A 23887-nucleotide genomic window follows, 5' to 3' on the forward strand; every position below is an offset into this window, starting at 1 on the left:
AAGTTGAAATACGCACCTGATTCACTTGACCTTGTCCTTCTGTCACTAAAAACTTGCCAAACATCTACCCTGAGTTATCTCAACAATTGTTTTCTGCTCCTACTCATGTACAGCTGAATGCTACCAGAGAAAGCACAACCACACTGACTAAATCCAGTACAAATTTGTTTTCCACTATTAACTGCACACCAACTGCTGCTCTAACCCACTTTTTCTTCCCTGACTGACTCTCCATCTCACTCCCTACAGTTGCTATTCCAAAACTTCTTTCCATAGTCCACTATGACACTCATCCCCTCTGCCTGCTTAGCTGGGGACTTTGTTTTTCATTCAGAAAATCAGTCACCCATAACAAGCCCTCTATTCTCTCCCCTCTGAAACTTAAAAATTCTTCTATACCATCTACCATTTTCCCCACTTTTTCTCCAGATCTGAGAAAGAGGTAGCCAGGTAGCCCTTCTCGTTGCCAAGACCAAACTTTCCACTCATGCCCTAGATCTTCTCTTCTCTTGCTACTTCCAGAGGCTTGTTCCGTTATTCATATCTTCTCTCTAAACAGAGTGCTGTGCCTGGCGTCAGGAAGTTCCTAAATCCTGCCTCAGATACTTATTAGTTATGAGACCTCGAGCAAGTCACTTAACCTGTCTTTGCCTCAGATTCCTCAACAACAAAATTCGAATAATAATAGCACCTACTTTGCAAGGTTGTTGTGAAGATGAAATGAGATAATATTTGTAATGTACTTAGCATAGTACATAATAGGGAAACTATATAAATTCTTGTTCCCTTCCAGTCCCTTTAACTTTCTTTCTTTCTCTCTTTCTTACTCTTTCTTTCTTTCTTTCTTTCTTTCTTTCTTTCTTTCTTTCTTTCTTTCTTTCTTTCTTTCTTTCTTTCTTTCTTTCTCTCTCTCTCTCTCTTTCTTTCTCTCTCTCTCTCTTATGATGGGGAGTTGCTATGTGATTCTGGCATCATTGTTTACACATTAATAAATGGGGAAACTAAAGTTCAGAGAGGGTAAATGAGTTTCAGAGATTTGATTTGAAACTATGTCTTCATGAAACGGATTCAAGCAATATATATGTATACATACACTTTACTACGCTAGCTAAGTCTCACAACTCTGTGTTAGACACATTCCAGACAAGAGATTCCCTGGAGATCACTTCTTAAATAGAGCACTGTGTTAAATTTTATTTAAGGGGCTAAGAATTGTAAGGAAAATAGTTGACAGGTGGGGAGGGGAAGCACCTGCAACAGATGCAGCAGCAGTAGCAGATGTGCTGCATTTCTATGATTTTCAGGGAAATCAACTATGGAAATTCCTTTTACACATCACTTTTCAGGAATACCTCACTTGCAAAAGGCAAGGGAACAAGAGAGGTTATACTTAATGACCTTCTTGACTCAACTGGAAAAGCAGTACACATGCAGTATGCACACACACACACACACACACACACACACACACACACACACACACACAAGGAAAAATGCTGAACTTCTCAATCAAGATTTTTAGCTTCAACCCAGTCCATATGTTGGTACCTTTAAGCATTCTTTTGACATCATCTGTGTAACTCAATAATAATAATTTTAACATACTGGATTTCCAATTTTAAGCATTTGTTATATAGAAAGAAGGCAGGAGGATAGGGGAAGGAACAAAGATTCTCACTTCACCTAAAAAAAGTCAGCAGCTGAATCTTTTTCATAGATGGTGACTCACATTTGCATAGTACTTGAAGGATTTCAAAACACTTTCTATACTACAACTTTATGAGAGGTAGTATAATAAAAGTAATATTTTCTTATTTTATAGATTGGGAAACTGAGTTTCAGGGAAGTCACATGACATAGCTGTAACAAGAGTCAGTAAACTTCAGAGAAAAAATGTGAACCTATATCACCTAATACTCTGACCAGCATCTTTTCCACAATAGCACACACAGATGATGAAGGTTGTTAACTATCCACGCATTTTCACTGAGTACCTGGAATTCCTTCCCTCATGTGCCCCACCTTCAGCTTCTCTGGTTTCCTTCAAGTCTCAGCTAAAATCATACCTCCTACTAGAAGCCTTTCCAGAGCCGTCTTAATGCTAATGCCTTTCCTTTGCTAATTATCTCAATTTATCCTGAATATAGCTTGTTTGTATTTAGTTAGTTATTGTCTCCCCCAGTAGACTGTGAACTCCTTGAGTGCAATGACTGTCTTCTGCCCTTCTTTGTTTCCCAAGCACAGTCTGGCACATAGTAGGTGCTTAATAATTGCTCTGTGACTCTTCGTCATCGTTAAAGGAACTAAGATTGGGACCTGTTGAATCCCTAATGTAGCGGATACTTTGGCTTAAAATATATGCATTTTTTTTTTGCTTCTAGTAATCATAGTTTAATTTAGTTACATAAAAATACAGATATAACTTCATGTATTTTACTTAAATATTCCACTGAGAATAAATTCCATTATCCATGGCCTCTGGGGGACTGTAAAAACTATACTTACATGGCACATTTGCCAAACACCACTTTGCCTTGAAAGAAATAGGAAATTAGAGCAGCTCAAAGTTTTTGAATATGTTACCTTTTTCCCAAGGTATTACATTTGCAAAGTACAGTCAGATGGAAATTTCTTTGGCCTGGAATAGAGCCCTATCTGTGGATTTTATGGCTTCTTGAGCAGAGAGCTCTTTCTAAACTCCATTTTCTAAACTGAGATCTTTTCTACACTTTCAGGCAGATCTCTCCATAGCAGACTATGTGTGTTGGTCAGACCAAGACAGTAGTGTTGGCTATGAGCTATGTTAGGCCACTAGGACTTATACTTGAAGTATAGTAAGTTAATCAAGGGTGCTCATTGGGAAGGACATTCAAAAGGAACATGTATACTTCAGCTTATAATCACCTCTAACTCCCAGAAATCCTGAGTGTTGGGGTAGGTCAATGCACAGTGCCTATTTCATTCACTCATTTATTTATGAATGGTAAAACTCCCTTAGATAGGTACATTCATAAATTCATTTACTAGTTTACTTATTTATCGGTTTCATTATTTATTTGTCTATCTCCACCATTAAGATTGGGTTTCCTTTAGCTTGTCCACTTTGGAAATGTAACAGCCACTTCTTAAGAGCCCAATTCCACCACTGTTCAGAACAGGGGCTTGGACCTCTGTTTCTGACTGGGCCAGTTCTGCCTTCCTCAGGTAGCTTAATGGCCTCTCCAATTCCAGAGACTCACCATATTGGTGATTGGTTCAGTCCCACTGAGGCTCAGAATTCCCAAACTAAACCAATCCACCACCTTCTGCCTCCCCAGTAACTGGGATTATGGGCATGAATACCTGGCCAAAGTGTTTACTTTGTATGGAAGCTAACCCTTCTCCCTGATATGAGAACACTGTTTGGGTGGCTTATCAACGAAGTTTTATACATCTCATTGACGTTACCTGCTCTTAACAAGATTATACTCTTGTCTGGAGCCTGCTATCAAGGATCTGCCTCTGGTTTTTACACAATTTAGGACCCTAGGTATAAGGTGAAGGGCAGCGAAATCTAAGATTTGTACATATTTTCTAGTGGCATGAATAAGTAAAAATCATGATTCTAAAACAATTAGGCTTTAGCATTATAAAATGATACAAATTTAAAGTATCATAAAATATTCCAGTAATAGGAAAGCATTAAAGAATTTTTAAGTTAAGTTTTTTCAATTAATAAGCACTCATTTTCTCTCTCCAACATCCTCCATACCCTGAAAAAAAAGAAGAAAAGGGAAAATTCTTATAACAAGCATGCATAGTCAAGCAACACAAATTTCCACACCGACCATGTCCAAAAATATGTCTCATTGGGTATATTTAGTCCTTCACCTCTCTGTCAGCTGTAGTTAGCTAGAGATGTGTTGGCAACTGCCTCTGGGGGAAATGACACTCTTTTATGTTTAAGCAGCATTATTAAATTTTTCTATCAACTTTTTAAGTCTAGGAAGTAAAAAAAACAAAATAAATGATTTGTAGCACTACTGATTTCAAAGGTGTAAAAGGTGATTTCAAAGGTGTCTTGTTAAAATAAGCCAGTCAGGGGCTCTTAGATGGAAGCATAAGGAAAAAAGTAATTCCAAGAATTCTTAGGGCAAGGTGACTATGAATGCTGGGAGCAGAAAGTGGCATGCTGAATCAGAAAAAAGAGATATATCGTTAAAAACAAAGCATTTAGACCCCAGAGAGTTATGTTATCCAGATCTTTTCTGTACTGTTAGAGTATGTTTGGGGTAATAAGATTCACCTTGCCTACTTCAAGGTCCAACATAGGTTTTTAGAATAACTGATTTCAGAATTGTTTTGGTTTATTTTTTTCCCTCATGAGGGTCAGTGGAAAAATTTTATCCAGAAACAAAAGGGCCCATTCAGTGTGTCAGAGGGCACTTAAAAGCACAGGTTCTTAAGGACACACACGCTCAAAGGGGAAGACTCAAAATACGTTTAACCTATATCAATCTCATCACTTGATTTCTCCTTTGTCTACAGTACTGACTTCAGCTCTTTCTTGTTTGAAGACACTAGTACTTTGTAGAGAGTATTGACTTAAGAGTCTGAGGAACTGGGTTCAAACCCTACATGTTTGACCTCGAATGAGTCACTTATCTCTGGACCTTAGATTCCTCATCTGTAAAATAGATTGTTGAACTATATGCTCTCTTATAACCCTTTTAATTCTAGGTATACGTTCCTATGGTTTCCTTTACACACATGTTCCATGAATACTCTTCCCAATATCCCCGAGTCATCCATGTTATCTGTGAATTCCAAGTTCCCTCTTCAAAGATTTTACTAAAGGAATAGAATAGTAGATCAGGGTCTATAAACAGCCTGCCCACAACATAGGCCTGATCCACTACAGGTTGTAAAACTCTTTTAGAAACATGAATTAATTGCTTGTATAATGTTTTAAAATAGAAAAAAAAAAGAGCAAAAGAATAAGTTATCTTGACTTCAAGGCTTATTGTAATTCCAAGTAAGTTTTCTTTTAAATTCTGCCACTAAATAATGTGTGTACTGTTTAGAATATGTAGGTCTCAGAGCTAAATAGACTCTTCTCTAATCAGGTACTTTCCCAGGTCATAAAAAATTACTTGATCTCCTTAAAGGTCAAAGCCAATGAGAATGGTAACACCTGAGTTTGGAATAAGATGAAGAATAACTTTGTTCCATAGATCATGCCCCTGTCAGAATAAAGAATGAATAACATTACAAGACATAAAAGAAACTGATAGGTCATAGAGGATAGGATCTAAATTGGCATATCTTTGTTTTTGCTACCACTGCTGTTACTATTTTTAAAAATACTTGTTCATTTATAAAATATTTTCAAAACCATTTTATGTTTTATTAGAAATATCTTCATTTTGGAAGAAAAATTAAAGTTTGTGAGTAAGCCTGGCACCACCAAAGCTCTCTCATCATGGAATATCCTTCCAAAAGACTTATCCCATCTCCCCATTGGTGAGTTCCCCCAGAGCCTCCATCATGCAGAGTGGCCCAGGGCTAGAATGCTTTCTGACTTTCTCTGGATTTCAAAAACATGTCCCCACACCAAATACCTTCAAACCCATCCTACCTCCCACTGCTCTTCAACTCCTTGGTGTGTTGTCTTCTTCGTTAGAATGTAAGCTCATCAAAAGTAGGCACTGTCTTTCTCTTAATTATAATTAATATTAACAATAATTCTATGGGTCAGTTCAGAGATTCTGCTGCTTTTTCAGTTCTGGTCCCTTTTCTCTCCTATCAAAGTTAGGAAGCTTGCCACTCTGCCGCAGACCTCCACTGCTATAGCTGTCATCTGCCCAGGGTCAGGCCTCACATACTACTCTCTTTCATATCTTTACCATCTAGGCTCTTCTTCAGTCTTAGTTATATTTTTTTAGTCTCCTTCTGTTTCTCTTCCCTGAAATCTTAAAGAAGTGTTATCCCTTTTAGAGTGAGACCTTCCTAACCATATGCCTTGATCTGTTGTTAAGCAAACTCTCAGTCTTAACTATGCCTCCTCCTATTGCCTGACAAGGGATAGTGAGGCACCTGTGAGATTTCCTTGACTTGCCCTTAAATGGAAAGTCTCCAATTTTTACTTCTAGCTGAGTTAAGGCAACTATATTTCATTCACTCCTCCACCTCTGCCTCAGAATTCTGGCAATGATTTCTTCCCCCAGCATAGCCAGGGCTTTCTGTTGAGTCTAACTAAGACTTTAGAATAAACACTCATGATTCTTTCTATTTGTCATTGACTCCTGTCATACCAAAACCATATAACAAGCACCTAACAATGGAAATGACCCTGAATCCCCAATAAACTTATAGAATATAGTAGAAACAGTGGGAAAGAAAGAGCAGAGCTGGTGGCCTCTACCTTCATAGCAAAAATCCTTGTCTCTATTACATTCCCTGCCTCCTCCCTCCCCACTCCACCCTCTCCACCTCAGTTAAAAATTTTCAGTCCCTACAAATTACAACAGATGTGATAGTATAGTTTATAGCTATACTTTTAAAAATCCACTAATTTACACATGGGCTTGTGCACACATTATATCAGGTGTAGACAGAAGCCACCTGCAGATACATAGCACCTAATATGAAAAGTAGAATTGCATACAATATTGGGAACACATAGGTCCCATGCAAGTGCTTAGTAAATAACCTTACCTAACCAAGTGGCAAACAGTAGTTCAAGCATACAAGTCACACCAAAAAATATTTTAAAAGCATCCTATGTTGGAGTAATATATAGAATACACAGTAGATGCACTTTGCTCATGGCACATTTATGCAATCTTTCAAGTAAGTAGTACATGTATTATTATCCCCATTTTATGAAAGAGGAAACAGGTCCACCAGGAAATCATTCCTAATAAATAGTTGGGTCAAGATTGGAACTCAGATCTTCTAATTTCTAGTCTAGTGGGTTTTATACTGCCCCATGTTGTAAGTTCATAATAATAATTCATAATAGCCATCATTTATTTAGTTCTTTAAGGTTAATAAAGTGCTCTACAAATATTATCTCATTTGATCTTCACAACAACACTGAGGTAGGTGTCATTATCTCCATTTTATCGATGAAGAAACTGAGGCAGACAGTGGTTTCAGGGTCACACAGTTGGTGTCTGAAGCTGGATTTGAATTCAGGTCTTTCTGACTCCAGGCCCAGGGATCTATTCACTGAGCTACCTAGCTGCATGATAATGTTGATAATGATGAACAGAAATTCACTTTTTTGAATATCCATAATTGGAAAGAAGTAATTAAATTCATTTGCGTATTCCTTATATTCGCACCAACTTTTAAAAATGCATAAACATTTCTAACTGTCCTTACACTATTCAGTCACAAATATTTTTGTTGTTCAGTGATGAGCTACCCTCCAGGCAGTCTCTGTACTCCCTGTTAAAGGTTCATTCACCCTTGCTTTGAAGTTGGCATCTAAGGGAGGCCCCCTTTGGAGATCAATCACCGCCAAGGAGGCAGAGAGCTGGGGAGGGTGGACTACTCAGTCCCCTTAGTCACAGCCTGGGACAATTCAAGTTTATGACTCTCCTCGGATCTGCCCAGCAGCCTTGTTCCATTGTCTTGGAGCAGGTCCATATTTGCACAGGAAATTTTGTGTATCAAGCTGTGCTTCGGGCAGAAACATTGCAAAGTCCTTCCTATGACTGATAAACACTGTTTGGTTTGGAGGAGGAGGAAAAATAAGGAACTTGGGATAATAGAGATGGTGGGGGAAACACCCGGGACTCCAAAAGAGAGCAAAAGAAGATGACTGCTTTGAACCACGAATGCAATAACTAACTCTAGGAACAATGTAACCTTGAAAAGGAAATAGCAGCATTAGTAGAACCAGTTTCCTTTCCACCCAGCTGCAGTCAAAGCTCAGAGTTCAGGGAGGCTGGGGAATTGGCATGATAAATGTTATGGCTGAAAGAGAACAAACAGTCCAGGTCAAGGAATTGGGAAGATTCCAGATGATGGGCTCATAGCTCTTAAATTCTGTTTCATCCACACGTGCTCAAAGCGAAGGGCATCTCATCTCTTGTTCAAAGATGAGATAAAAAGCCCAGGAAGGGTGACAAGGATGATTTTAATCCATGGCTTAAACTGATAATATTCTTTGTTACTCTTTCTATACTATACCGTGTCCTTTTCTGGGACCACTTCTGACAAAGTGCCCAATGATGCATGTAATATAGACAATCATGGGATTCAGCACCAAAAAGTAGGAAGGGTCCCCAGAAGTCAGTTAAACTAGTCAAACCTTTAACCCAAGAAGGAATTCCTTCTACAATAATCCTATTAAGCAGAAATCCAGCTTCCTCTCAAAGATTTTTCAGAGATGAGGACCCTCTCTCTTAAATTTTTATTTATTTTTAATATGAAATTAACAACAGCCACCTAAAATGAGCATTTCCATACTACAAAATATAACATTAACAGATAACTGGGCATGAAGTCAAAAATGTCTATTACACTGAACTTCATTTTCCTTTTAAGTACGTAATAAATTCAGTATCTAAGTTTCAAAGCTTTCTTCTTGTCTGATTTTCCATTCAACCTATTTTCTGGACTCACTATCCTATAAGGAAATTCATTCCATCTCCGATTGCTAGCAAATTTTTCCTTAAATCTTACCTAAATCACATGTCAATAGCTTCCAACCAATTTTTCCTTGTTCTACCCTCAAGACTCAGAATAAGACAATCCAGTCCCCTTTTTCAAGGATAATTCTTCAAATACTTGAAGACAGTTCTCACAAGACTTTTCTTCTTTAGGAAAAATACTCCACTCTTCTCAGTCTCTTTAGGTCATTGTTTTCAGCTTCTTCATCAACCCAGTCTTCTCCTAAATGGACTCTAGCATATAGCAACCATCATGGAACCCAGATACAGTCAAATATAGCAGAGTTGAGCAAAAAGTATCTCCTCTCACATTCTAAGAAAGAGGGTAGAAAATAATACTTTTCCTTATCTTAAAAGACACTTATGTAAGGCACTTTGAGATACAGACCATGGCCTACATTTTTGTCCTTGGAGAAGACTGCTTTTGTTGGGCTATCAATCAATAAACATTAAGTGCCTACTATGTGATGGGCACTGCACTAATTGCTAGGGACACAAATAAAAAGAAGAACTTCCTTCCCACAAGGAGGTTACAATCCAATGGGGGAAGTTAACACACTGAAAAGGAAAGAAAAGGAGAGAGGGGGAAGAGGATACCCAGTTCAGAGGCATCCAGAAAAGATTTTAAAGGCAGAACAGCTGATTAGATAGGAGGAGAGAACTATGGTAGAATCCCTCCTTAAATAGAAGCCCTGCAGTCTATGGCCCTGCCTTCTACTCAGAGCATCCAATCAGAGGAATAGAGACTGTTGATGAGTACTAAAGGTTAATCAATCTTTCAGGACAATGAGATTACCGCTTGATGAGTTTCCTGGGGTAAGAAAGCATGACTGAGATGTGAAAAAGAGGTCCAAAAGCAATTCAACTAGTAGGAAATGGGAGTAAGTAATCCCAGTGAATTCTCCTCTTTTTCTGAAGAACTCTTACTCTTTTCCCTTCTGTTTTAGTCATACTGTACATTATTTAGAATGTACTGTAGAATTCAGTATAAGGCAGGGGTTCCCAAACTTAACTGCCCCCTTTTCAAAAAAAATTTACTCGGTGCCCCTCCTGTAAATCTACTTTCTTTAACCCTTTAATGTTTTTTTTTTTTAGAAATTTGCATCATTTCAAAAAAACTATAATTTTTTAAAATGACACATCTTAAATTTAATGTCATTTTAAATTTGTGGAGTTTTCCTAAAATGAAATTTTGATGATACAGTATTGCATTATGTAACCCTATAGTATTGTGTTGTAAACGTGTCGTCGCATGAACGTACTCCTGCCCATGCATGCTGGACTTCCCGATAATGTGTGATAGGCTCGTCTACCAACACTTGCTTGTTACAACCCGTTGGCAGACTCGATCACTGATTGGATACAACTTGCATTTTGTGTGGTTATTTGGAATATAATGTAATCACTATGAGTTTAACTCTGTTACACAACAAATGAAAGATGTGTGAACAGTTTTTCAAAATTCTCTTCTCTTCTTTCCTTATGCTTCCACCAGACCCTTATTTTTGTTCAACACTCCCCCAATGGCACCAGAAGCTACTACCCCTCCCCCCAAATCATTCCAGGACCCCCTGGGTAACAGTTTCGCCCACTTTGGGAACCTACGCCAGGTGTTGATTTAAGCCTTAATTTCTGCTGTCCATTTCCCATTCTTCTCAATCAACACTCCATCATGTTAGGATCATAGATTTAGATGGTGAGGGACTTTAGGAAGTGTTTGATAAAGTATCCAATGGAGAGATGGAGAAATGTCCACTAAAGAACAGTGCAATGAGATGGACTCAGAATGATTGAATGACTGGACTCAAAGCAAGAGCCATTAACATTTCAAGGTCAACATGGCAGGAGGTCTTGAGTAGAACTATTCAGGGATCTGTTCTTGGCCTGGTACTTTATAAAATTCTTACCAATGACTTCTATCTATTTGGAATACTTTGTATCCGTACTATAACCATTCTTTTAACGTTAACTGAGGGAAACCATAGCAATCATCCAAAAGAACTTCATTCTGTACCAGTGTCGGAAACATAGTCTTAAGTAGCTGAGTGGATCATCTGTCTAACTGTATAGCAATTTTTACGCTCGTATCTCTGAGTATACTGGAACATTGATACTTGTAGTGAGTGAAGCTATAGTGAATAGAATTACATGAAATTTATAAAATGAAATAGAATTTGAGTAGTAGCAAAGTTGGTCTTTTTCTTCCCCCCACCCCATTTACTTTTACATTCCATTTGGTGTGGTTCCAGAGATGACCTTCCAGCAGATTGTGATTTTTAAACAGCAGCTATGTTAATAACCACCCCATTTTTACATAATATATTCACATGGACAAAATTAATAATAAGAAATCATACTCATCTAGCACTTTAGGCTTTATAAAGCAATTTCCTCACACCAGTCCCAAAGAGACAAGTAGTGCAGGTGTTATCATTCATATTTTACAGATGAGGAAACAGAAACTCACCAAAGTTAAGTTATTTGATTATGTCTAAGCATGACTCAAATGCAGAGATGTGAGAGGATACCTCCCTAACCTACCCCTTCATGAAGGTGAGAGGCATAGTCATCTTTCCCAATTCCACAAGTGTTAACACGTTGCATGTATTTTCATACTTTTTTTTGATGTATTGATCAGTTGCACTGATATTTTTCTTTCCTTTGTTTCTGCCTTTAAAAAATGCTATTTGTTGCACATGATGGCTCTCTGGAAAGGGGAGGGGGAGGAATATTGGGGATAACTGTGATGATGTAAAAAAAAGATATCAATAAAAACTTATAAAAATTTTTATTGCCTAATTCAATAACTGACTCCTTTTCAAGAAACAACTCAATTGTAATGTACCCTACAGAGGAAAAGTGGGAGAAAAATCTTTCCCTTACAAGATTCCCTAAGGTAGGAAAAAGAATTAACAACAAACTGACCCAATTCATCTATCCAATCAAATTCACCAAGCTTTTATTAAGTTCTTACTCTGCACAAGCCACCATTCTAAAACTCAGAATTTACTAAGGTCATTGTCAGATACATGGTGAGTGAGCACTTAGAGCTGAGTAAAAGTTCTTCCTGAAAAGGAAGATGCTGAACTATCTGAGAGAAAGGCATCTCTGCATCCCTCAAGGAAGGACAAGGTGGATTCACAGGCTCTGCCATACAGGAGATCACCCAATGAAAGTAAAGGAAGAAGTGATGAATTATGGTAATTAGTGACTCCCTGCTCAGAGGAACTTAGGCAGATATTTGTAAACCTGATAACAAGAGATTTTTAATCTATCTATACCTGTCCATATCCTCCTTTATTTGCCATAAAAAGTTAGAGGAGGATCCACTCAGTATGCTGGGGACCTTCCTATCCTTAATAACAATAATGAGCATTTCTATAGCACTTAACTTTGTGCCAGGCACTCTAGTAAATGCTATTATAAATACCTCATTTGATCCTCACAACAATTTTGAGAGGTAGGTGTCAGTACCTCCATGTTAAAGTTAAGGAAAGTGAAGCCAGAGGTCAAACAACTTGCCCAAGGTCACTTAACTAGTAAGTATCCAAGACCAGATTTGAACTCAAATCTTCCTGACTCTAAGTCCAGCACTTTATCTTCTGTGCTGCTTACTACCTCCTTCTTTTGACATTACAAGGATACCAGTGGAACATGTGGGCCACTGGTTCTTGCCACCCAACCAGTCATCTCTCTCAATCATACATTTCTTTGATGATCATCTTTACTCTGAGTCTTCATAGTTCCTTAGCTGTCAAAAAACACCATGCTCTTCTCTCTTCCCCTCTGATGCTCATTTTTCATTCTTCAGAAACAATAGAGTCCCATAATCACAACCACATGCCGTCCATAAAATATTTTTTTTTCAAAAGATCTACTCTGATGCCTCATTGTGGCATGAAGGTGAATTAGTGTCCACGAAGTCTATGCCATCAGGGCACAAGTTGAGACAGGTTCTATTGTAGTGGAAAGCTTTGGACGTGGTAAGAGACTGAGGATATTAACCAAGAATCAGTCTAGTTAAATACCAAGAGGCTCATCACCAGGATCCTGGCTAGGAGTAAAGGATTCTTTGACTATGGGAGCTCATACTATTTATGTAGTATATCATACAGCTGGATTAAGGTATCTTCATTGCATTTTAGATTAAGCAATGCACATTTGGGTCCCTGGGAAAAGATTTATGTCAATGCTGGGGCTTGGTTTCTACTTAACTGGGAGCACTTCACTTAAAGCAAGAGGTGGGATCCTGAGAACTGTTTGAAAAAGGACTGGATGTTCTAGTCCCAAGACTGTGTAAGAAAGGCTACTAGCCAAAGTGCAAGTGGGGAAAGCAATGAAAGGCCATAATGAGTAAAAGACCTTTCTTCAGGAAAACCAGGGGATTAAAAAACCTCATATTTTCCCCAGTGAAGACTAGTCTTTCATGAGGGCAGTATTTCCACCCTCATTTAGTATACTGTATATTGTTTGTTTCCTTTGTTTTTATTTAACTCCCACAATTCCTGTAGCAGAGTCCTATTTGCTCATTTGATCTAGGATAAGGCACTGACAACACTTTATCTTTAAAACATTTAATTTGGCGGGGCAAAAATGAGTGGACTTGAAGCAGTTACAAAAGATAAATCTTACAAAAAGCATGTAATAAATATGACTACTCCGGTCTATTTGCCATAAAGATGGGTCCAACTGTCTCTGCTAGGTAACCACTTCCTTCAGCGCTGAAAAAATGTCCAGAGGAACACAACATTGGTTAACTTTTCGTTGATGATCTCCTTTGGATGGGCTTTTAATCATGGGCTTCTCAAATTTTCCTGGCTTAAGTTCCATCTCTGTAGCCAGTTGGATCTGGCTGACAATGTCTCACCTACTTGTTCTTATCCCAACTCTCAATCTATGATTCCTCTTGGTCTCCCTCTCCTTGGGAGAATTTGAAAAGCCTGCCCCACTCCCAGGCTGCATATTGTTCCTGGTTGGAGAGGTCAGATCCGTCTAGGAATCCTCCCATGACCACTTCCAGGCCTGAAATCAGAAATGCTACCTTATATTGTTGAGATACTACAGTATGACTGAGCAGATGTAAGCAGAGTGGAGCAGAAAATCCAGAAGCCTCCAGCTTTTACATTTTTATTTGGATAGAAGTCCATTTTCAGAACTATTTTTAATTCACTTTGGTAAATGTCATTAAAAAGCATGGTAAGATAAAAGTAGCCTACAGAAACACAAGTAAGATTCAGACTACGTATAAGGCACTTTAAGGTAGTGATGAAAGGACCACTGGGTTGGCAGTCAGTCACTTGGTGTTTATTAGCTGAATGACCTTGGACAAGTCAATTAACCTCTCTGACCCTCATTTTCTTCATTTGCAAAATGGGAATAATAAGATGTGCTGGTGTATCATGGGCACTATAGAAAAACTTATTTCCTCCTATTTCTCCCCTTTTCACAGAACTGTTCTAAGAAAGAGGTTTTGTAAACAATAAGACATTTTATAAATTTAATCTTTTCTTACTAAAGTACATTAGCATCCCATGACAGGAGAGACAGAGGAAGAGATAGAGAGGATAGACATAGACAGTCAGCATTGACACATTGATCAATGAATAGATAGATGATAAGACTTGTCCTCCAGTATCTAGGACCTAGGTGCTAATAGGTGAGTTTTCATTGTTATCTTGCCCTGAACAAGACCATCATCCCATTTTCTGAACAGCTCCAACCGTACCCCATATTTATTCATACCCTCAGTCAACCTCCTCTCCCCATGACCCACTCCTTTCCAGCTCTAGTTTCCCTCTATGGAGTGTTTTCCATCATTAAAATATAAGCTCTTTGAGAGCAGAGGATGTCTTGATGGCTTGTATTTGTATTCCCAGCCATTAGAACAGTTCCTGGAACATAGTGTAGCCTAATCAATGCTATTTCATTATTTCATTCACTCCTCCATGGGAGAGACAGAGAGAGAGACAGAGACAGAGACATAAAGAGATTTCAAACAGGTAGATTAATTGGTAGGTACATATGGAGATAATAGAACATCAGGTAGATAGACATATATACGTACATATTGATAGAAAGACAGACAGACAGACAGACAGATAGACAGATAGAGAGAGAGAGAGATGATGGATGATAGATAGATAAATGGAAGGAAGGAAGGGTGGGTGGGTGGATGGATGGATAGATGATAGGTAGACATACAAAGATGATAGGTGGATCAATGGGTATACATAAATATATATGGATGATAGATCCATAAGTATATAAATAGACATATAATCAATAAATATGCATAGTAAAATCTAGACTAACCAGAATTCAAGTTCTGATTTTCTAAAATATTCAGTTAATTTACTGTAATTTTTTTCTGTAACTGAATTTTAGGGGAAAGAAACTGACCAAAAAAACTCCAAACTCCCCATATTGAGGATTAAAACTCCTGCCAACAAATTAGTACAATATAGTGTCTTAACTTGTAACACAATATGAAAATTCATGTTCAGAACAAAGGCCTTCAGGTATCCTGAGGCATCAAAAAAAGGCTTCAGTTATCTTCAATATGTGCAATTTTCTAAAGCAGAAATAAATACACTGACATATTTGAGAAGAATTTAAGTCAAAAGGATGTAGGTAACTTCTAGCCTTTAGTTAACCAGAAAACTAAATTAATCAGAACATATCATTTCTTTATTTAAAATTAATTTTATTTATTTTCAGTGTTCTACAATCACTACCATATAACTTAGATTTTTTCCCCTCCCTCCCTGAGACAGCATACAATGTTATATAGGTTCTACACATACATTCCTATTAAATAAATTTTCTCTAGTCATGCTGTGTAGAAGAATTAAAATGAATGGGAGAAATCATATAACAAACCAAAACGTAATACACATACACACAAATGATCTGCTACATTCTGTGATTGAATTCCATTGTTCTTTCTCTGGATGTGGAAGGCATTTTGCCTTAAAAGACCATTGGGAATTTTTTTAAGTCCTTGCATTGCAATGAAGTTCCAAGCCTGCCAGAAAAAACTCTCACACGCTGTGGTCATTGCTGTGCACAAAGTTCTCCTGGTTCTGCTCCTTTCGCTCAGCATCAGATCATATAGGTCTCTCTAGCCCTCTCTGAATTCTTCCTGTTCATCACTTCTTACAGCACAATAGTATTCCATTACATTCATATACCACAATTTATTCAGTCATTCCCCAAAGGGCATCCCCTTGATTTCCAGTTTTTGGCAACTACAAAAAGTGCTGCTATAAATATTTTTGTACATGTGGGACCCTTTCCCATTTTTATGATCTCTTGGGGATACAGTCCTAGAAGTGGTATTGCTGGATCAAAGGGCATGCACATTTTTGTAGCCTGAACATATCATTTCTTAATCAATCAGCTCACTCATGTTGTACTTTTTACATATGTCTATTCCACACGTGTGGTATCTCTCTTTCTGCTCTGTCTCTGTGTTTCTGTCTCTCAGTCCTCCTCTACCTATATGGAAAATACTGTAATAATAATAATTACCCATACACTGACATAGATACCCTGCTGACTATGCCATCAAGCAGCTGGGTGGCACAAGGGATAGAATGCCAAGCGGACTGCTCTGGTTGCTCAAATTCTCATAGGGTTAGAGTCGGAAGGGAACACAGAGGTCAAGAGGTTCACAGAATGGAAGCAGCTAGCAAAGTTTACATTTTGGGGCATATAGGTGGCAAAGTGGATAGAATGCTAGGCCTGGAGTCAAGAAGACCTGAGTTCAAATCCAACCTTAGGTATTTACTAGTGCGTGATCCTGAGCAAGTCACTTAACCCTGTTTATCTCACTTTCCTCAGCTATAAAATAAACTGGAGAAAGAAATGGTAAGCCACTTCAGTATCTTTGCCAAGAAAACCCCAAAGGGAGTCATGAAAAATTGATCACAACTGAGACTACTAAAAAGCAACAAAATAATTTCATAAATTTCCTTTAAACTATCTATCCATAAACTGATTTTTAAGATAGTGATAATAGTTCCATTCCTGAGTTCCCGATCGAAATGTCAGAAAGGGAACCCTTAATCTTTGGTATTTGCAAAGGGAATCCCTCTAGTGAAAAATACTCTTTCCCAAAGCCAATATTATTTTTGTTTGTGCTTTTTAGACCTCTGTCAGCAAGTTTTAGCCTTCCAGAGAATGACTTAGAAATTTCCCCTATGTGGGAGCTGAGTCTCCACGGAGCATTCCCTTCCTGAGCAATTACAGCAGTGTGGTGTTACTGGCTTTTAATGCTTCCTGGCCTAATTTAACTTTGGCCAGGTAGGAGGCATATTGGTTACTCCTGGCAATTTCTGTCTCCTATCTGAAACTCACCTATCACTCCCACTAATTGAGCCCTAAGGGATGGAGATTTCCAACAGTTAAAAGTAAATGAGATTATGGGAACACAATGATGCTAATAATGTAGGATCATGATAATCCTGGATTATATAGGACCAAATAATACCTGCTTGGCCAATATTCAATCCTCGAACTGATTGGACAGATCTCTAATGCTGGGCACCAGATAAATACAAGTCTGTACTGTTATTTTCCCAACTTCAGCAAACAAGTGTGAATACACATAAATTTTTCTCTAAGGCTGCATGTTCCCACATTTTCAGTGTTGGATTTAAATTCAGGAAGACCCAGGTTAGACTCCTGCCTCAAACCCTTACTAGCTGTTTGACCCAGATGTCACCTAATCAGTCTGAGTCTCAGTTCTCTCTTCTGTAAAATGAAATAGCAATAGCATCCATCTCCCAAGAGTTATTATGAGGATCAGATGAGATGATGTGCATGACGTGCATCATTATATTAATGCAAGCTCCTATCTATAATGATTTTGGGGGTAATTTCATTCAGATTCAGTTATTGTGAGTTATTGTTATTGTAAGATTTGATGAGATGATATATACATATGTAAAGTACTATGGTACTACATGTATGTATCAATGTCATATCAATGTATCAAGTACCCTATAAATGCCTTTTGTTGTTCAGTCACATTGAGTTGTTCAGATTCTTTGTGACCCTGTGGGTTATATCATACCAATGCTGTCCATGGGGGTTTCTTGGCAAAGATATTGGAGTGGGTCGCCATTTCCTTCTCCAGTAAATTAAGGCCAACGGAATTTAAATGACTTGCCCAGGGTTACCCAGCTAGTGAGTGTCTGAGGCCAGATTTGAACTCGGTTTTTTCTGGCCACAGTTCTTGGAGGGTCAAAGGAATGAGTCTTACAAAGACCAAGATGTTAAACTCTAGAATGAGAATTAAATTTGAACAACATCAGAAATGCCATGTTCTACAGGAATTTTCTCCAATAGTTCTTTGCCTAACCCAGTGAACCTGAAAAGGCTTCATCATTCAGGGGCTGCTAAAGGGCTGAGGAACTTCTGCCCTCCATAGCAAGACTTCGAGTAAACAGCAGTTTTCTAAGATAAAAGGGGGAAGGTGTGTGTGAGGTGGGGGGCACAACTCACAGAGAAGTGGGGAGGACTTTTTGTTTAAACTGGAACGTCAAGGCATATCTGAAAGAAAGAGAGGGTAGCTTAGAGGCACTGCTACTGTAAATACTCCAGTTGCCTGTGGCTTTCATATCTTTTTTTGTTTTCATCCAGAAATGATTAGTTTTGAAGGTTGAGGTTTTATGTTGAAAATATAATGAGAGCCTTCAGCAGTTTGGAATGGGGTGCAGAAAATTGCATTGGTGGGGTTTCTCTTTAGGGACTAAGAAATGGAGGCTGAGAAGAAACCTCAAAGCAGGAAATGGAGGGAGGGCATCCAGCATTTTCAGGGAACTATAGGGTACAAAGTTCTGACATTCCTGAGAGTTTCACTAAGTGGTTTAAAATTAAGCCTAATTTGACATCTCTTTTCAGAGCACTGGAACTAGAGCACTAGCACTAGAAAGAGAACTGACTTCAAAGTCTGGAAGACCTGGGTTCAGATCCTGCCTCTGATGTGAATTTAAGTGTGTGACATTCAGAAGTCTCTTAATCTCTCAATGCCCCAGGCAGCACTCTAAGATTGTAAGGTGCAGAAACCATGCCAACCTATATTGGCAGAAGGAGCTTCGCTATCCTTAAAACAATGTGATCTCTGGTACAGTTCAGATCTTTGGAGCCCATCTCTTCTCCCTTTCTCTTATTCTACCCTGTGATGTAATTAGCAAAGACAGAAAAATAGACTTTCATTTTTATGGGCAAAAGTGTTAGTATCTAATCATTAATCAGAGATTACTCTCCAAAGAGTTATTGTCTTTTAACATTGCCTTGGGGGGGGAAATGACTCAGAGAGAGGATTAGTTTCTGATTTGAGAAGCTGGCTAGATGTCCTGGATATGGCTCATTTTGGGGTACTTTTATGGCATCAAGATAGACTCTAGAATGAGAATTAAATTTGAACCAATGCCAATGTTCTACAGGTATTTTCTCAGATAGTTCTTGACCTAATCCAATGAAGCTGAAAGGGCTCCATCATTCAGGGGCTGCTACTAAAGGACTTGTGTTATAAAAGGTTATTCCTTCCCACACACACACCCAAAATTGCTAGTTTTTACATTTTCAAGAATTCCTATTTTGGTCTGACACCCAGTCAAGCCTTCATACTACTCTCTGCTTTTAAAGAAACTTCTTAATGCAGAGCACAGCCAGACTCAATTTGTGGTCTTAGTTAGTGGGTGGATTTGGTCAAAAAGAATAACATTCTTCCTGAGAACTCTGGGTTCAGGGCCATGCTTTGGGAAAGGCATTTCTCAACAATAAATCAGAGAGCTACTGCTTCCTAGTATTACAGCACAGTTAAGGTCTCTGCTCTTGGATTTTCTCGATATCTCCATGTTTGACTTGCCTTGTGTACATTCTTAAAGGATGCCAAATATGAATGATTTAGTATCACGTTTAGAATCACTGAAAGAGAAGATTTTATTTCATTAGGATTTTTTTAATTCACATTTTTATAGATCCTTAAAGTTTGAAAAAATGTTTTATATACGTTATTTCATTTGATCATCACAATGGTCCTTTGAGGTAGGTGTTTGCACTTTCAAAAACTGTTACTTTGCTCTGATATCTAGACATGGCTCCATATTTATTATGGTTCTAACAGTATTATCCTCATTTCACTGAAGTTCAGTGAGGTCAAGCGGCTTGTTCATCATCACATAGATCTAGTAGGTATCTAAGACAGGATTTGAAACCAGGTCTTCCTGAAATTCAAGTCCAGTGCTCAATCCACTAAGCTCATTGAGTAGATATAATCACATGGGACTTTCCTACCTTGTATGAGAGCATAGGATTATAGATTTAGAGATAGAAGGGATCTTAGAAGTCATCTAATCTAACTCCTTCATTTTACATGTGAAGAAACTGAATCCTAGACAGGTGACTTGCTCAAGGTCACACTGGTAGTAAGACTGCAACTCCAAACTCAGTACTCTTTCCACTGCTTCCAGCTGACTCTATATTAGTTGCAGTATAATCTGTATACTTTATTTATTTCTTAACCAGTGATAAAAACTACAAACGCACAAGATGGGGCCCAATCAGCTATTAGTGTTAGTGTTAGTGTGATCCAACTTCAAGCCTCCCATCCACTCATTTAATTTGGTGATTGGTTTGTCACTAAGTATATCTGAACTATGTACCCTCCCTTGGGTTGAACCAAGTGAGAAAACTGTTGCTATTTCTATCTCTGAAAGTGAGTAGATCACCAGAGTGTATTCAGTATAATGTGAGTCTAGGAGTGATCTTAGTTCTTAGAGATAAAGAATAATTGGCCTCCAAGCTATGGTAGCTATGAGGAGCACCTGAGAAGTGTGTTGGATTGTAGCACAGAGATTTACCCTTTGCTAAATGGCAATGGTCACTTGTCATCACTTGGGCAGATAGGTGGTGTGATAGATAAAGATCTGGCCCTGGAGTAAGGAGGACCTGAGTTCAAGTCCAACCTCACTATCTGTGAGACCCTGGGCAAGTCATTTAAGCTTGTTTGCTTCAATGTTCTCATCTGTAAAGTGAACTGGAGAAGGAAATGGTAAACCACTCTAATATCTTTGTCAAGAACACCCCAAAATGGGATCATGTAGAATCTGACAAAACTAAAAATCACTGAACAACAACAGTGACCACTTAAAGCATGACAACATTTTAAAATGGTGGCAATCTATAACTCCAGTTCATTGGTCTTGTATGTTGTGTATTTGTTATTTTTCTTGGTCTAGACTTGTTATATCATCAGTGTTGAAAGCTACTAGTTGGGAAACAACCTCCACTAATTTAGCTGCAGTTGTAAATGAGCAATTCTGTCTTAAATTTAGTCTTCAGGATCTCCCTGAAACACAGAGACTGCATGACTTAAACTGAGGTCCCAGAGTTAACATGTATGAGACAGGACTCTTATCTACTGTATCAATGGTGTCAAACTCAAATGAAGACTAACTCATACACAAGGATCCCCAACATATTGACTTCATTTTAAAAGATATAATTACCTATGTTTTATTGTGTTTTTGTTTATCTTGTTAAATATTTTCTAATCACATTTTAATCTGGTTCTGATGTTACAGGCAGCATATGACCACGGGTCTTGTATTTCTTATCTGTATATTACACCATAGTTGTCACTCAATGTTTATCAGTATTTATTACAAATACCATGTAAATTATGTGTTTTGTGATTTTGTTTGTTTGTAGGAATGTCCTTGAGTTGCTGAGAACACTGCACTGTGTGGTATTTTAGGAATGCATCTGGCAAAGATGGTACATCTTTGAAGGTAAGTTCCTTGAAGGCAAGGATGATTTTATTTTTGTCTTTATATCCATAGTGTTTATAGTACAGTGCCTGACATCTGATAAGCATATAATTAAATGCTTGTTGATTGACTGATGGATGAATTAAAAGTCATTTGGACTGGATATGAGCCATCCCTGAAACCCTACATCTCAAAGATGAACAAGCATAGATATAAACGGTCTTCGTAAATATTATTACAAGTACTGATGAGGACTTGTCAGAATCTTGAAAGAGCTTTAGAGTTCTAGAGTTAAAAGTAATCTTTAAAGGATAACCTGATCCAACCCTGTCATTTTCATTGGAGAAACCTGAGGCTTAAAGGATTCCCTTTGTCCCTTTGCTCAAGGTCACATAATTCATTAGTGGCAGAGGGGGTTGTCTCCATGATCAAGGTCACGTGATCAAGTTAGTGGTAGAGTGATAGGTAAAAATCATGACTTACATGCTTGTTACCCTTTCCTTTGCCAGTCACTACCTGTGTTCTGATCCAGATACCACAAATTCTGGCTTAGAGAGGATTCACAGGGTAGTTCCTAAAAATGATTAAAGCACTGAAATTCAGGACTTTGAGGAAAGATGAAAGCATTTTTTTAGCCTGGAGGAAAAAAAGCTTAAGGGAGATTTAATTAGCCATAATAATACCTCAGTGTATGAGTTGTCTAATGCCAAGGACTGTGACCAGCTGTTCTCAATCTTCACTAAGGAAAGAATCAGGAGAAATGGGTTTATGCTACAGCATGAGGAAATTTGGTCAGATAAAAGAAGGCATTTCCTGACAGTATTAGGAGTGAGGCCCTGAAATGAGCCAGAAGGGGAAGCTATGAACTGTCTTCTTTGGAGGTCTCTAAAACCAGGAGTGATCCTCACCTCTCTGAAAAGGCTTGTGTGTATTCTTCCCAGAGTATGAAGATGGGCATTATTTTTATTGTATTGCAGGCAGAAAAGAGGCAGTAGGAGTGGGTGTTATGCAGATTGGATCTTTTGGGGAATCCTGAGTCAGTCCTCCTTGCACTACTTCAGTTGCCTGGGTAAGAAAGTGACTCCTCTGTGTCTCCATACGAGGTGGGGAGAATTGACTGAAGTAGCAGTCAATGGTAGGAGGGCCTAGTATAGCACACCAGTCACTTCAAGATTTTGCAGACCCCTAAATTAAAATCATTATTTAAGTCTTCTTACCATGTCCTACTAAATGTTTTAGTGTAATTCAGATCTGAGAAGGAAATAAGCATTATTAAGCATCTATTACATACCAGGCACTGGGCCAAGCACTTTTATAAATATTATCACATTTGACCCTTGAAACAACCGTGAAAGGTAAGTACTATCATTATCCCCATTTTACAGCTGAGAAAACCAAGGCAGAGGTTAAGTGACATGCTCAGGGTCACACAGGTAGTTAGTATCTGAGAATGCTTTTGAATTCAGGTCTTCCTGATTCCAGGACCAGACATCTATCCATTGTTCTGTCGGTTGCCTCAACATCTAGAAGAGGTAGCCTTGAACCAGGGGAAACAGGTCCTTTGCTACACCTAGGACGTCTTACGCTGCTGGACACTGACTGTGGGTACTTCTTTCTGCGCAGACAAATCTAGTTGCTAGGGGATGACGGGGTAAGGAGAGTCCTTGACTATATCCCAGTGGTCATTACTGAGGTTCTATATATGCAATGAATGAGGGTGGTGGCTATGGAATATTGGGAATTTAGAGTGCCTGGCAACAGCTGATGTCTGTACATCCCACAGGGAATCCTATAACTATCAATCCACTCTAACTCTAATGAAGGAAAATATAAATAGACAATGGGATATTCCCTAAAACTTAGTACATTCATTCACTCACTCATTTAATCAACAAAGGTATTAAGCATCTGCTATATACAGAGTACTATTCTAGACAACTAGAGACTAGAAGCAATATGAAGTGTAGATAAAGTATAGTCCCTACCCTCACAAAGCTTACATTTTTTAAAAAAAATTTAATTAATTTATTTGTTTTTAGTTTTCAACAATCACTTCCATAAGTTTTAATTTTCTCCCTCTCCCTCTACTTTCCCTCCCTGAGACAGCATGGAGTCCTACACATACATTCTTATTAAACACATTTTCACATTAGTCATATTGCATAGAAGAATTAAAACAAGTGGGAGAAACCACGAGAAAAAACAAAACAACACAAAAGAAAATAGTCTGCTTCATTCTGCATTCTGATTCTATAGTTCTTTCTCTGGACATGGATGGCATTTTACATCAATAGTCATCTGGGAATGTTTTAGGTCCTTGCATTGCTGTGAAAGGCTAAGTCTATCAGAAACAGTCCTTGTACACTGTGACTGTTACTGTGTACAGTGTTCACCTGGTTCTGCTCATTTCACTCAGCATCAGTTCACGTAAGTCTTTCCAGGTTT

The sequence above is a fragment of the Notamacropus eugenii genome, chromosome 4, assembly GCF_028372415.1.
Source record: "Notamacropus eugenii isolate mMacEug1 chromosome 4, mMacEug1.pri_v2, whole genome shotgun sequence".
NCBI classification, from domain to species: Eukaryota; Metazoa; Chordata; class Mammalia; order Diprotodontia; family Macropodidae; genus Notamacropus; species Notamacropus eugenii.